General features: G+C 30.8%; 1 protein-coding gene across 1 annotated transcript in view; it reads right to left on the bottom strand.

Annotated features, from left to right (window-relative positions):
- Nucleotides 1-357: 357 nt before the first annotated feature.
- The window catches only part of LOC133204607 (ADP-ribosylation factor-binding protein GGA1-like), a 261,424-nt gene continuing 246,727 nt past the window's right edge, over nt 358-15,054 (bottom strand). The window contains exon 18 of the mRNA XM_061340370.1: nt 358-375. The gene's annotated coding sequence lies outside the window, so the exon portion shown is untranslated. The remainder of the gene's footprint in view (nt 376-15,054) is intronic.

The raw sequence follows: 15,054 nt of genomic DNA, 5'->3' as shown, positions 1-15,054 counted from the left end.
CAATTTTGAACATGCATAACCTATGTAAGCTGATAATCATATTGACCTTTGGTTCCATTGTAGTTTAATTTTTTAACATTATTTTGTGTAATTAATTGTAACAAAGGAGAGGACGTTCTAAGTTTTAAGAACTTTACCGTAAATCAAAAGACTAAGAAGATTGCTTGGATAAATAATGTCTTAAATATCTTAAACGATTGTGGACTTTCAAATATTTGGAACAGTCAAGCCTTCAATCCATATTGGTTAAGAGCGAAAGTAAAACTAACTTTAATAGATCAATTTAAAAAAAATGGAATTCGGATGTTCAAAATTTATCAAAGACCCTAAATTATAGAATATACAAAGACGAACTAAAATTTGAAAAATATATTTAGAAATTCTATCACGAAAAGAGGCCACAAATTTCTGCAAATTCCGTACTTGTAATCATTATTTGCCAATTGAAACTGGACGTTGGTTAAATGAACCAAGAGAGATTAGATTATGTAAGAAATGTCAATTAAATGAAATAGGAGATGAATTCCATTACATATTAAATTGTACGGCAATGACACGTGAAAAAAATAAATGTTTAACACAAAAACAATTACGATTCAAAAATACAATTACATTTAGAGAAATAATGAATTCAGATAAACAGTCATTTTTAAGAAAACTGTGTATATTTATTAAAAGAATTACTAAAACGTGCTCCCCAAACTAGTAAAGACCTAAACCTATAATTGTACTATTTGTCTATCCTCATACTCAAGCATGCCATATATGTGTTTTTATTTTTCATCATTGTAGTTTACATTTATATCTCGCTATACAATTGTAAAATTGTGAAGAGATCAATAAATTCAGTTCAGTTCAATCCCGTATAGTCCGATCCTTTTGTTGTAATATCTAAACAATAAAATAAGTTCAAATCAAATCAGATCCTGTACCATTCATATGGTTTATTGAGAGAATAAATGAATGAATGAATGAATGAACAAAGGGCATGTATTAAAAAAAAACCTTTTAAGTAATCTGAACATTTTGAATAATAAATCAAAAACACAGGAGCATATATATATATATATATATATATATATATATATATATATATATATATATATATATATATATATATATATATATATATATATATATATAGCCCTTTGATGTGGTCGATCCATAGATATATCGACTTCACAGAAAAGCATATCGACTGAATACGAAGTGCGAAGTCGTTGTGCTTTTCTGTGAAGTTGATATATCGATCTATGGATTGACCGAATCAAAATGCTACATTTGTTATATTATTTTCTTTGGAACAAAAAAAAAAAAAAAAGAAACAAACAAATTCATTATTAGATTTTGTAAGCTCATTGTATAAACACATCATTGGATTTTCTAGTAACTCAAGTCATTATTGTAAAATATAACTTTGCATATGACATCAAGCAAACCAGCAAACCAATCAGATTTATTGAATAAGATAGTAAATATATATATATATATATATATATATATATATATATATATATATATATATATATATATATATATATATATATATATATATATATATATATATATTTGTGTAATATGAATGAAATGGATACTGTACATTTCTGGATGTCTTAGATGGAATCAACTGCAATAAGCAACAAAAGATCATAAAAATACCAAACGAAGATAAGTTTTCGGCAGCACTAAACATGAAAATGCAAAAGCTTTAAAATTTGAAATCTTCTTCATTCATATTTAAAAAAGTTAAATAAAAGGATAATAATCAAATCTTAATCAATTACAAAACAAAAAAAGGAATAAAGAATACAAGTTAAATAAACCATAATAATTATATTGGAATTCTTCAAATACAATATCTTGTACAAAAACTAGGAAACATTCAACTTGAACAACCACGGAAAAAAGTAATATGTACTTTCTACACAAAAATCAGGGATTTTTTTTTATTATGTTACTGACGAGAGTGTTATTAATGTACATATTTATAAAATCTACTGATGTTCTAACTAATATCAAAATTCAATCAACTACATATGTTGTTTTTTTACGAAAGGATAATCAATTCGGGCGGAACACAGTATGAGGTGTGAGGTTATATTAAATACAGATCAATTTTAGTTTTAAGTCGCCTGCCTCTTACTTTTCTGTATTTGAATTTCATTTAATTTGAACTCAGTTTGAAAAACGTGATAATTATCAACACGAAAGTTGTTCGATGATTCAAATTAATTGTCATATATAACAGATGTGTCGTATATTAGTGAATAATAGAAGAATTAATTTTACTTGTAAATGAAAAATGGTATATAATTATGCAATTGTTCTGTCCTTTGTTAACTTTCGAACTTACATACAAAGTGAAATAAAAAGTCAAACTACGCAAAAATAGCTCATTTCAATCAAACTTATCCCCATATTGTATCCCTTGTATTTCTTGAGACTTCCTCTATTTCAATTGAAAATTATAGAACATTGAATTATGAGTTAATAGCATTTAATGACCTACTGACGATGAAAACTGATAATCAAATTGCCCCCAAATCTATCTTTTAATACTATTATTATTTATGGTCGAATTCAATATTAACAATGAAAAATTTCTTTCATTTTAAAAGCAATCATAAGTTTAATACCAAAGCTTTGGAAACATAATCTTTCATATTTCATGATTAACGACGTGCGGATGTAACTAATACCCAGGAATTGTCTAGTACCTCTGTCTACATAAAACGACAGCATTAGGGGCTTTCTTCATAGTAATGCAAAAGGTCACATATATAGGTACGTGTTAAATGATTTTTGCGCATATACGCAATTGATATGCAATTAAAGTCAAACGCATTTCAGTGGGATGCATTCTTTACTTAAGCCATAACAGAGGAGGTATTAAATTTTACCAAATCACACCCAATCTAGCAAATTATGGATCATAAAAATGTAAATAATTTGGAATCATTTAAATTGAAAACGATAACCGGAAAATTGGTTACTTCCCTTTATGAATAGAAATATAGAAAGATTATATTTAAACTTATCAATAGACCTTTAATTGCGTTGTAATGTCGACAAAAAATAAAACTGAAACACAATGAGTGCAAATGAGATTAGATCTACACTTGCAAACATTGCTATTTTACTATTAGAAAGGACTGGCGTCGCCACATCTCTAATTGTAGCCGAGAACTTTATTTCTCTATTGTGATGGAACCGCGATAACAGCATTGTTCACTTGGTCGTCTGCGAATTAAAGTTTTCATCTGCTCTCCAATTTTTGACCAAATTGGCGAGGACAGATGAAGACGTCTCAAAATATCGATAAATTTTCCTGACTGATTATTATGCATATGACACTAAATGACCACTTAGGAGCAAGTTATCTCTTCGTTCAATTTAGTTAATATAAGGTTTCACTAGTTTGTCAGCTTCAAGGTAACAGCAATTCACGGTAACTAATGTTGCAAAATGTTGAACACTCATCATATTGTTCCAAATGGTTTTAGATTTCACCGCGAAATGAATAACAAAAGGATATGGCAGACGGCTAGTTGAAGTGTTTTGTATTGTTGCAAATTTTCTGTAGGGTGTTTTAGATTAAAAGCCTTAAATTAAATGTTCGCTAAATAAGTCATACCTTGTAAACCAAGTAATTAACTTTCCATGACGAGTTCTACTTGTCAAACGCAAACATTCGATACCCTTTTATTTTATCAGTCCTTGCGAAAGACAATGAAGATGAATCTGCACCTTTAAAACAATACAACCTCTCAAAGGAATTCACACTGGGTGACTCAATGAGTTTGAAACTTAATGAGGTTCTTCAACTTTCTAAGGCCATTGTGATATTGTGAAACCGACTCTGAATTATAATCTTCCCCGCACTTCAAAACAATCAACAGGAACATATGAATGATTCTAACTTTCCCTTTTACAGATGACATTGTGACTTTAAGATAAATAACGGGATTGACATTCAACAAAAGTTTCTTGATACATATCAAATGTTTAGTGAAACATTGGAGAAAAACTCAAAAGAATCTATTTTAAAATAATAGCCAGGGTATTGTTTTCTTGATATTTTCCCTCTTCAAATGTGTTCATCGCCAGGATCACCAATGACCTAGGAATACAGAAATCTTTATACCGGAAGCATTCTCTATAAATCCCTATCAAATATAATGGTAACTTGAGATTTTACCAGGTCTCTACTTTGGAAACGTGTCTGTTTTCTTTTAAACAAGTTTTGTTGTTTTAGAACTTTAGTTTTTCGCCTTTTCGCTTCTTTGCTGTTGTTGCTCTTGTATAGAGGCAAAAGCTTTATTTACCAACAATTCTTGGTATAAAATTTCCGTTCTTCTCTCCTTTGGGTGAAAGGTAGAGTGTTTTGAATTCTCCTTTGGCGGCAGTCATATCTCATCGAGACAGAGATGTTCCGATCATATGTTCTAATTTGGTCATTTACAGACTTTAATCACTTGCTAACTAATCTTCAACGTAAATCTACATATTTAAATTTGAAAAATAATCCAAATGTCACCGAACCATTAAAAAGAAAAGCTCAGCTATGTGATAGTGTACGGAGGAGTAATATGATATAAAATAAAGTCTGGGCGACAGTTTCTTATTTGTTGTCTTCAAAAATACTCTTAACTAGTTTGATTATGTAGGAGGTGGGGATAAGGTAAATAATTGATGTGAATTGCTGTAGTCAAAAGAGGCAATAGTTCAATATACGTTTGTTAGAGTTGTAGTTGATAAAATTCCAATTTAGATAAACGAGCAGTAGTATCAAAATATTTATAAACATGATCAATGTATTTTAAATTAAATGGTGAACTCTGATTTCATTTTAGAGCAGTGAAATTATGTATTTAAAAATGTTTTAAATTAAACGTATTCAAAGTTTGGTTTTATCAGATAAATAGCTAACAGGGTCTTTTGATCCTGTGCTTGTGAACCCTAATCGTCTACTTATCAGTATATATTGTGGAGATGAGGTATTTATCTGAACTTCTAACCAGCAGAGCATACCGTGTTTATCGCCAAAATCGGTACGATTCGCACAATTTATATTCGAAACATCACCCATTAGAATGATAAGATACAAATTGTTACAATATTTACGCATTTCATCAGATTTAATCAAAACTAGCGATCAGCGACGAAAGAGAAGGTGTCGACAGAATATGTAGGTTGAAGCTTTGAAGACAACATTTAGAGATCATAAGACCAAGATTTGGGGTACAAGTTTTAGAAATTAACTTTGGATGAATCGTGAGTTATCGCAATAGTAGCTATCTTGTTTTGGTATCAGCTGATTTATAAAACTTTCCAGGACCATTTTCATTTTTTTCCCGACAGACTCTTATCTAGACGCCTGATGGGTCTGGGAACTACATAGATAGAAAACAACAATGAGAAGTCAGGTATCAGTCAATGCAACGAAACTTAGTTTTTATGTGAACATTCATTGATTACTTCGTAAATGATCTCTTTCAAAAAATGCATCATTTTATTTTACAAAGAACAAGATAGTATACAGATCATAAAAATTGCTTTTCAATGCAAATGGAACAATGTAAAGCTTTCATTTTAAGCTTTTTTTTTTCATAGAAAAAAATTTAACAAAATGAATTTAAGAACATCAGTTCTTTTGAAGAGGTTACTTGAATGAAACCTAACATTAATTTGAACTTCATATAGAAACCTAATACGTACCTTATTTAACAATAAATAATAAGCTCAAAATAGCTACTTGTATGCTATTCCCAAAATATTTAATGAATTTCTAAGGTTCTATGACATACGAGTTGAACGTTAATGCACAGGTAGAAGAAAATTGTTCTCAGAGGTTGTTTTTGGTTTTGGTTCATATTCTTATCAAGGACTAAGGAGCACTGGTTAAACTGTATAAATTCTAGTAACAATTTCTTTAAAATATGATAATTCAAGAGGGTAGATCCCGTACATTGTAAAGCAAATTTAATTTTACCTATTAAAAGAACAACCTGTATAGATCTATATAAAATCGACTTCCACAAGGCATTAAAGGAAAGTTTTTAATATGAATAATCTTTGCATTTGAATAACAATACTCAACAAATTATTCAAAGAGTTTAGATAAAATTATTAACATTTTCTTTAAATATTAGAATTCTGCAATGAAACAGATGTTTTGAAAGGGGAAAATTTGAATTCTTACTATCCGAACACGCTTTGATTCAATAAGCAATACAATCATCGCCAATTCCCTTTTTCTTCGCGGTAGATCCCTTTTGTCTCTACGAGAGAAACATCAAGATTTAAACACAGGAAACATCAAACAGTTAATGATATGAAAAGGTAAGTGTCAAAGAATTCTAGGCCCGATTTTAACATCAATAATCTCATTTTAAAGGTGATTAAGTGACTTTAGAGTAGCGACATAGCGGCAAGTCAAGACCATTCCTTACAGCAAGAAAAATAGATAGAAATTTGGAACAATAGCAATGCAAGGGGTTAAATAAGATATTTAAACAGTCGGATAGTATCAATAAAATGACACATTACGTTGTTAAAAAGTGACTCAGAGTGAACTTTATTTCGGCTTGAGTACTCCCCAGGTCCCCCATGGATTTCCCTGTAGACGCCCTCATCCGTCAGATCAGACATTAAAACAAAAGATTCTGCATATTTCGTACTTCACAAGGCCATTATCATAAGACGGAAAGTATGCATATGTAAAGAAGTAATTTTATCCGCAATTAGGATAACGTTTCTTACAAAGACATGATATTATCTTAACGATACGAATAATATGGGCCCGTTAATAAGCGAACTGCGGCGAAGATATCCATTTTGTTCTCTCCTTGACGTCTTATTCGCTACTTTTTGACGATATTGTTTCAATATATTAAATGTTCGAAATAAAGCGTATAATATACTCGTCATTATATACAATTAGAGGTTACCACTCTTATTTATGACTATTTTGTGATCTATGAAAAGAACTTAGATATGACAGGGTAATTTGTGGTGTGCTATAACGTGTAATTTGCTGGCTTGACATCTACGTGACCTGTCGTTAGCAGGAGAATTTAAAAAGACAAGACAGGGTTTTAAAGTTCAAATTTTGAATTATCATAAACAGTTTTGAAATTTAATGTAATAAAGTGTATTTATCTCCTAATGATTAATATCCTTAGTGGAAACATGTGTTTCTTTGATTTTATTAAATTTCGTCGTTCACCGATTTAAGTACAAAATGATTATAAAGTAATTGTCGATATCATGATGCAAACTAAATTAGGATTATTTATAAAATTAATTCGTCTAATTAAACTTAGTTTTCTTTTTGTGAACTATATCGTTACTAAGTATCTAGTTAAGTAACCACAAGACTCATTCTATAATTTACATAAATATAGTACAAAAACGTTTTTCGACCCCAAATTGGTCTACAGGATGAAAATCATGAAAACTTGATGTCATGAAAATTACAAAGCTTTATTGCATATTTGCAGGACACCGCCAGTCATATTCCAAAATATGATTTTACTAATGCTTACATTGTAATAGAAATCCGGAGAATCAAGTTCTTGTAAAAGAAGAGAAACTTTTTTTTGAACCCGAAATCTTATTGCACATCTCCAGGATATTACCAATTATATAGGTTATTGACAAATGAGCTGATGATACAAAGGATACCAACAATCTCATTTGAAGTCAACATTTTGCTTACATTGTAATAGGAATTGCAAATCTACAGATGATCCAATGATATACCCCTGTAAACTCGAAATAAAGGACACCAGCGAGTCTGCCACATCTGTTAATTGATTATAGACGCAAATGCCTGGCCATCTAACAACTTTACTGTATGACAAACTGCATGATTTTATCTCTTCCATTGTCAACTTTCCTTATTATATAGTAATATTCCACAATCATCTGCATATAGTGTTTATGTCTTGCAACAGATTCGATGCTCAAGAGCATGTTCAGGTTACCATCAATTTTTAAACCCTGGCAGTTTGCTGACAAAAAATGGTGTTAAATAATTGTCAACGATCTCGTTTAAAGTCAGCATTTAGCAACTTCTGTGGTCATTATAATGAACTTCTTTCCAAATACAATCTATGTTTGGGTCGTATTTTGAATGACATATTTGTGAGGTTAACTTTTTTTCTTACCACTTTCACTACGGATTGCCCCGTTTACCTTTTCAATACAGAGAGTTCATGGCGTTGTGATCAGTGGACAGGGGAACGCTTACTCCACTTAGGCCCCTGATCCGACCTCCGGTGGTTCCAGGGGTCCGTGCTTTGTGTCCTTTCATGATTCATATTTCTTTAATGGATCCGAACGGTTGTTTTAGTAGAAATTAAATTTTTGAAGTCTATTGATTATTTGGCCTATATAATTAGTCTGAAAAAATGTACAATAGGTTAAGTTATAAAACACTTATTTCATGGATACTCGGGGAACAGGCACACTGGTGTCCCGCGATAGTGAGGAAGACCTTGAACACAGTTTCCAAGGTTTTACCTTCTACCTTGGAAAACAGTTTGACTGTTCCGCTCCATGAAATACCGTAGAAACAAATTTTCGCTGGCATAAAAGAACAAAGGTGGATTGATATTATATTTGGCCCTGTGAATTTTCAGAAAATTAAAGTGTATGCTGAAACAAAACCATTGAAAATAAATGTTTGGTATATGCTTGTTTAAACCTCTGTTCACTTTGAAATCTAGCTTCTCCGTATCTCCTTACAGAGGTTTAAAAATTCGCTTTACCAGAATATAAATAATTTCCTTATCGTCGGAATTATTTGAGAATAAACCCCTCAGTCTGGAGATTTTGTTGGAAAATAAAATCCTCGCCTTTCGGACCCGATTTTATTTCCCATCAAAATCTATCGACTATTCTCCAACAATTCCCCCGACGCCGGAATTATTTCTTATATCGTCCCATTCTTCTTCATGACACGTCAGTAACATCAAAATACTGCAACTTCATCGTAAACTATGCTGCTTTTACATTTACATTAAACATAAATAAAGTTTTGTACAAACATAAATTGATAATTTCATGAAAATATACACTCTCTGAAAGAAGTTTGATGAATACATGTATTATTTAATTTGGACATGAGGACGATTTGGCACCAAACGTACATGTAGTTAGTCCTTTGTTTCATTTGTGATCTAAATTGGATTATTGGGGATTTTATTTTCTTATTTAAGACGTAACCAAATAAAAATTTACAGTAATTGTATAAAGATAAAGAACTGATGAACACTTCGGACGCCTTTTTAAAATTTATCAAATATTCAGATACATATTTGTTGAGAATATCTTTTGTAATCATTTCCAAACCTATTATTTATGTAGCTAAGTGAACCATTGATTGTCTTTAAAATTCAAGGAATCATGCCATTTTTGATAATTCTATCAAACGTGTTATAAAACTTTTCTTATAATTTTTGTTGTATTTTCTGAGTGATTTTTTCAGTTGCTTAGTTCAAATGAAAGTCTTATCGTAAAATCTGGTTGTCGTTAAGAAAAGTACAAGTTATAAAACAGACCGATATCATTTATAGCAAAAATTTCCATATTCCATGGCCTTCTCGTTATGCCATTTTTACGCCCATTTAAATTTATTCATAAAATGTACAACAGCTGACTTTATTTGCTTATATCAAATGTTAATGAATTTTTGTTGCAATTTTTAATACTATTCCTAAAAGTACAACAATGCAATTTTTCATTTCAATTTTATTCCTCTCATACTTTCTTTTGACGCAGACGAGAACCTTATTACTTCAGAAGAATTATTATCTAACCCTAGAAAGGAGATAACCATCTTATCAACTTTATCGCAGACAGTATATCGTATGTATTCAACATAAAACATTTTAGATGCTTTTATGTCACTTATTTAGCATATTGTGTCGATTAATCGTTACATTATGTGTAATTTATCCGGTGTATTTGAAATTTTCTCCCTCGTCATGGGTAGAATCACACCCAGCATCAAGGACAACGCAGTAATAGCTAGTATTAAAGAAAGTAAATACATATTTCACTTTCTTTTCAATTTGATCATTCTCTCGAAGCGTTAAAGTATGTTTCTTTCAAATATTCGACATCTTGTCTAAACCCACCTGAATATCGAAGAGAAGAAAAAATTGTAAATAACTGTTTATTAAATATCAATAGATAATTTGGGTCAGAATTAATATGAATGAATTTTTGATCATATCAAACATTATTTTCAATTTCAGGATAATTTATGATAAGGGTGGACAATAGAAGCGCCTTTGAAGATTATCTCGAGCTTTATGACAAATGATTACGTTGAACGACCAAAAGATAATACAGTTGCTTCTGGCGTTCAGTAGTGACAAGGCAACGTCCGGAGAGGGGAATTAGCCATGTCGACTCATAATTCTTCTTCTTTTGAATATTGTACAATTTTTGGACACACAGTTTAATCAAGGGTTAATATATTTCTGTTTATGATATTCAATTTGAGGTAAAAAAAAAAAAAATCTCAGACTAAATCAAATTTTCCAAATGTTCCGATAATGAAAGACGAAATGAGGAGGAAATGTCCAATTGATAACATCAATGTATTGTTCACGGTGGACATTATTGGTGGACAAACGAGCTGTTCCAAGGTTATGAGAATCTGTATACCGTAATTGTACATATTGAATTATGATGAGTGTTTTATCATGAAATTACACAAATAAAATTTCTAATTTATTTTCTTCTTTATATGTTCTGGTCCTGATGAAATATATGGAGATAACGAACAGTTAAAATGATGTGTTAAATAAAATCATACCAGCAGCTAATTATACACCTTTGTCTAGGAAATCTATCTTATTTATGCTGAGAGTAATGTAATTTTGATTAGTATAAGAAGGTTTTTTAATCTCATCTTGAAACCTCGTCATTGTCATTTCGGAGGAGAAAACTTTAAAATAAAAAATTGGAGCAGTATCTACCTTAAGACCACTACGAGGTTCACTTCAGTTGGTCTTTTAACTCGGACCAAAGTGCCTCACCAGTAGTAACAGAATGTTAATATGATTTGTCATCTTTTTTTAATATAAAATTCAGTTCTCATGAAAAAATAACTCATGATGCTTCGTTATTTTTCTCTGTTTTTGGGGTATCTCTCTCAATCAAGTTTTTTCAGCATTTCTCACATAATATGTATACAGATGTTGCTGTTTTCAGACAATACTTGAAAATATCTCCATACATATTACTTGTATACTAGGTGTTTTGTTATATAACCTACTATCCTCCAGAGACATAAAGAATACACGGTTGACACATTGCATGTTTCTGCTGTAGGAATTCATGGATTGTATACTTAATTAGGACAAATTTGTGTCTGTACACACAAAGTTATAGGAAATAACCGCAATGAAATTGAAATAAAAGGGATTTTGCAATGTAGACCAACGTATTCAAATTGTTCATATTGTATAAATGCATTATAAATTTTCGATTAACGTATCATAGTTAACCTTCATTAAATCTTATTACAAGCTCATTCACATGGAAACCACACACAATGTTAAATATAAAGCCTGCATTTGATTTGAATGCTATGTCTAAACTAATCCCAAAGTACATTGTCAGCCAGATAATGCATTTACGTGATGCGGTCATTTCACAGCTTTCCAGTTGTTTATTCTCTTTTCATCTGTAAGTAGTAAAATGTTTCAGTTCAATATCATAATTATCTTATTATAATAATTACTTCTTTACCTTTTCATTTCATTGCGCGAAAATTTAAGATAAATATGTAATAATATCCAGATCTGGTTTGATTGCGCGCCACTAGCGGTCAAAGGAGAGGTTTCCTTTTCTGTATAAATTGTCGAGTTTTAATGACATTTACGTTTAAGTCTTTTCTTATCACAAATTCTACATAATTTGTATTAAATTTTGATTGAAGGTAATTAAATATTAAACGAGGATTGTATATAAGTAACGCGATATTCTCGTAAACAAAACTGTCATAAAAATGAAATATGGGCAAAAGAGCTATTATAACTTCAAAGTTTTGAAAACAACAATAATTCTTATTTCTAATAATGCTAGCAAATGATTGAAGCAACGAGAGATGTCACACACGCAAAACCGCGCAGTCAAGTATGTCCAACAAGCGACAACAAGAAAGGGACTCTGTGCTGCTGACTGCAGTTTGAAAATGTTTGTCTTTTTAGAATTAAAATAAAACCTGAAATCATCACAATTAACTTGATTTTTAATCAAAATGAAACATAATTTATTATTATTATATTTGATTTTTTTTTTTTTTGCCTTATATTTTAAGTTAACTCGGAGTGGACTAATAATCTCCAGTGAAAGGAAGTGGGAGGGTAGATACACGAGATAACGGGAAACGTTTTTGTACAGACTTGAACTGACTTTGAGATTCAATTCAGTCTGCTGAAATATTTCATTAAAAACTTACTTTCGCTTGTCTATCCGCTATCATTCTGTCTCCAAGCTTCCATCAAAACCTGTGTTATAATTGCAACAGATTAAAATATTAAATACATTTTCACAGAATAGATGACACTTTTCATGCTTTTTTGGGCAATTATTGGCATTGTAACCGTTTTTGAGACACTTGTTGGTTTTCAATGAACAATAATTACTTAATCACCAAGATATTAATCTTGAAAAGGAAAATGATAAATATTAAACTATATAAAAAGATGACGTCTGTTTGCCTGAAAAATGATTACTTTTCAAAACCTTTTGTAAATGATTATCTGCGTTTGTAAGAAAGTGTTATAGATGGTTATCATGGTTGTCGTTCCTTGTTTACGTCATATAAAAGCGATCCAAAATGGCGCCTCCCCAGAACAATTTCAGATGCGATAAAATCTCAAAGAAGACAATGAACGCAACAGACGGGATCTTTGGGTTGTATTTAGTAAATTTCATAAATGCTAATCATTGAAATCCTCCGATACTTTTAACATTCTATGTCTTTATGCTACTCTCAAGAAAAATCATCCATAATTTGATCATTTATATGGGCGTGCCTTGATACAAATTTCTCTTAGGTGTGCACTTTTTGTTTAGAGGGAAAGTTCCGATACGATAAGAATTGAAAATTATGCAGTGTAATGCCTTAGGAAAATGCCTGCTTGAATGCTTCCTAAATTCCCTATGACCTGATGAACATCAAGCTTGGTGTAAACTTTTATTTCTTCAATTGCCTGTTTGTACGATCTGGACTGCATATCACAAAAATGGCTTACTTTTTGTAGTACCTGTTTTTAATATTAAAAAAAGATTGCTTTGCTATGCATTTTCTGTTGATAAATACCCGAAGAATTTACTTAAAAATACACCATTGAGCTTGAATACGGTTCGTTATCTCCTTGCATATATTTCATTCCACCCAAAAAATTTAGAAAAGAATAAACAGCTGTCCAAAAAAGTTCAAGATAACACCCGTATGAAATGTCATACTTCCGGAAAAGAAAAGACAATTAATAAGGTGTAAATACAGCGCGTTAGAGATGTAACAACATGAATACCTTAACATTATAACAATTAACGAAATAAATGAAAAAATACACGAGTAAAACGTTATTATTTTATATTTATGTAAATGCAGTTTATTGGATGTTAGTTTCATAATATATTTTATCACATCTTTGTAATGTATCATTAATAGAGTGCACAGTATCAAATAGCTTAAAATTGCATCTTGCGGACGGCAATTATTTTATACCCTTTAACCAACGCAAATAAGGCAAATTTGATCCCCATTTCCTGTGTATCTTTACAAAACTGAATATTCCCTAAACATATTTTTATATCCAACAGGTGATACGAATAAATTCTGAAACTGAATAATACTGAAGAACCTGTTTTATTGGTTTACTAACGTCACACCCGCCGTAAGCTCTCTGTATTGATCAGGTAAGTGGAGGTAAACGGAGTAATTTGTAGTCAAATGTGTATAGAAACAATGGTCCAACAACTGGTAGGAAACATGTCAGTCATAAGGCGACCCAACAGTTAGTTATATTTGCAAATATAGTCATTATAACGACCAAAGAATTTGTGAATTGCTGACTTTAAGCGAGATTGTTGAAAACCCTGTAACATCAATGTATTTGTCAGTACCCAACCTCTGTAAAAACTGATCGTACTCAGAACATGTTTTGGCTACCGAATAAGTTGCAAAACATAAGTACCATATCAGGTGATGGTGGAATATTACTACTTAAATGGGGAAAGTTGACGATGGCAATGCTGAAGTCATCCCCCTGTCTTATAGTTTAGTTGTTAGTTGGCCATAAACGTAAGTAAAACTTCCAAATATGAAACACATGTGGCAGACTCTATGCTGTCTTTTATGTTACCGTGTTTATGTATTTAAGCTTTAGTATGCTAAAATTGAATCGCTGAAATTAATTATAGTTTCCTTTAATACATTATTTCATTCAAAAACATTGGTTTTCTTTGTTTTACAGCTGAATAGTTGGGTAATTACGCTTAAGATATTATCAGAAGTTATCTGTAAAATGTGAAGTCCTTGGATGTAGAAATTACATACATCCCTACTGACAGGTAAAAAAAAATCGTTCTATCCCTACTGAATGAGATTTTTAAAGGAAGTAAAACTGAAAATCCAGTATAAACTTGTTTTGATACTTTTTCCTTTATTTCTATTAATTTCGTTATTGAATAACTCAGTTACTTGTTGTGTAAAGTCACGTAACAGATTGAAATTTAAAACTTTACCTGAATATTCTTAATAAGTTAATAAAAAGTGACATTTTCCATGTACTTTTACATTGATTTAAAGGTTTGAATAAAAACTGTAGCATAATACAGTCTGGAATTAAAACTTCGGATTTATTTATCACGAATGCGGGAGGTATGCTATTTACATTAGAAATTGTTTATTCCTTGAGATCGTATTGTAAATAAATTGTCAAAAATTGAAATTATATTCTATCGAAATGTCAGTTTAAATGAAACTTATCCACTTCTTATATTTCTTCCTTTTGATTAGAT

The sequence above is a fragment of the Saccostrea echinata genome, unplaced genomic scaffold (assembly GCF_033153115.1).
Source record: "Saccostrea echinata isolate AGI-Se365-2 ecotype Australia unplaced genomic scaffold, CSIRO_AGI_Sech_v1 ptg000002l, whole genome shotgun sequence".
Classification (NCBI taxonomy): Eukaryota; Metazoa; Mollusca; class Bivalvia; order Ostreida; family Ostreidae; genus Saccostrea; species Saccostrea echinata.
Note: the sequence above shows the minus strand (reverse complement) of the source record. Positions and strands in the feature narration are given on the sequence as shown.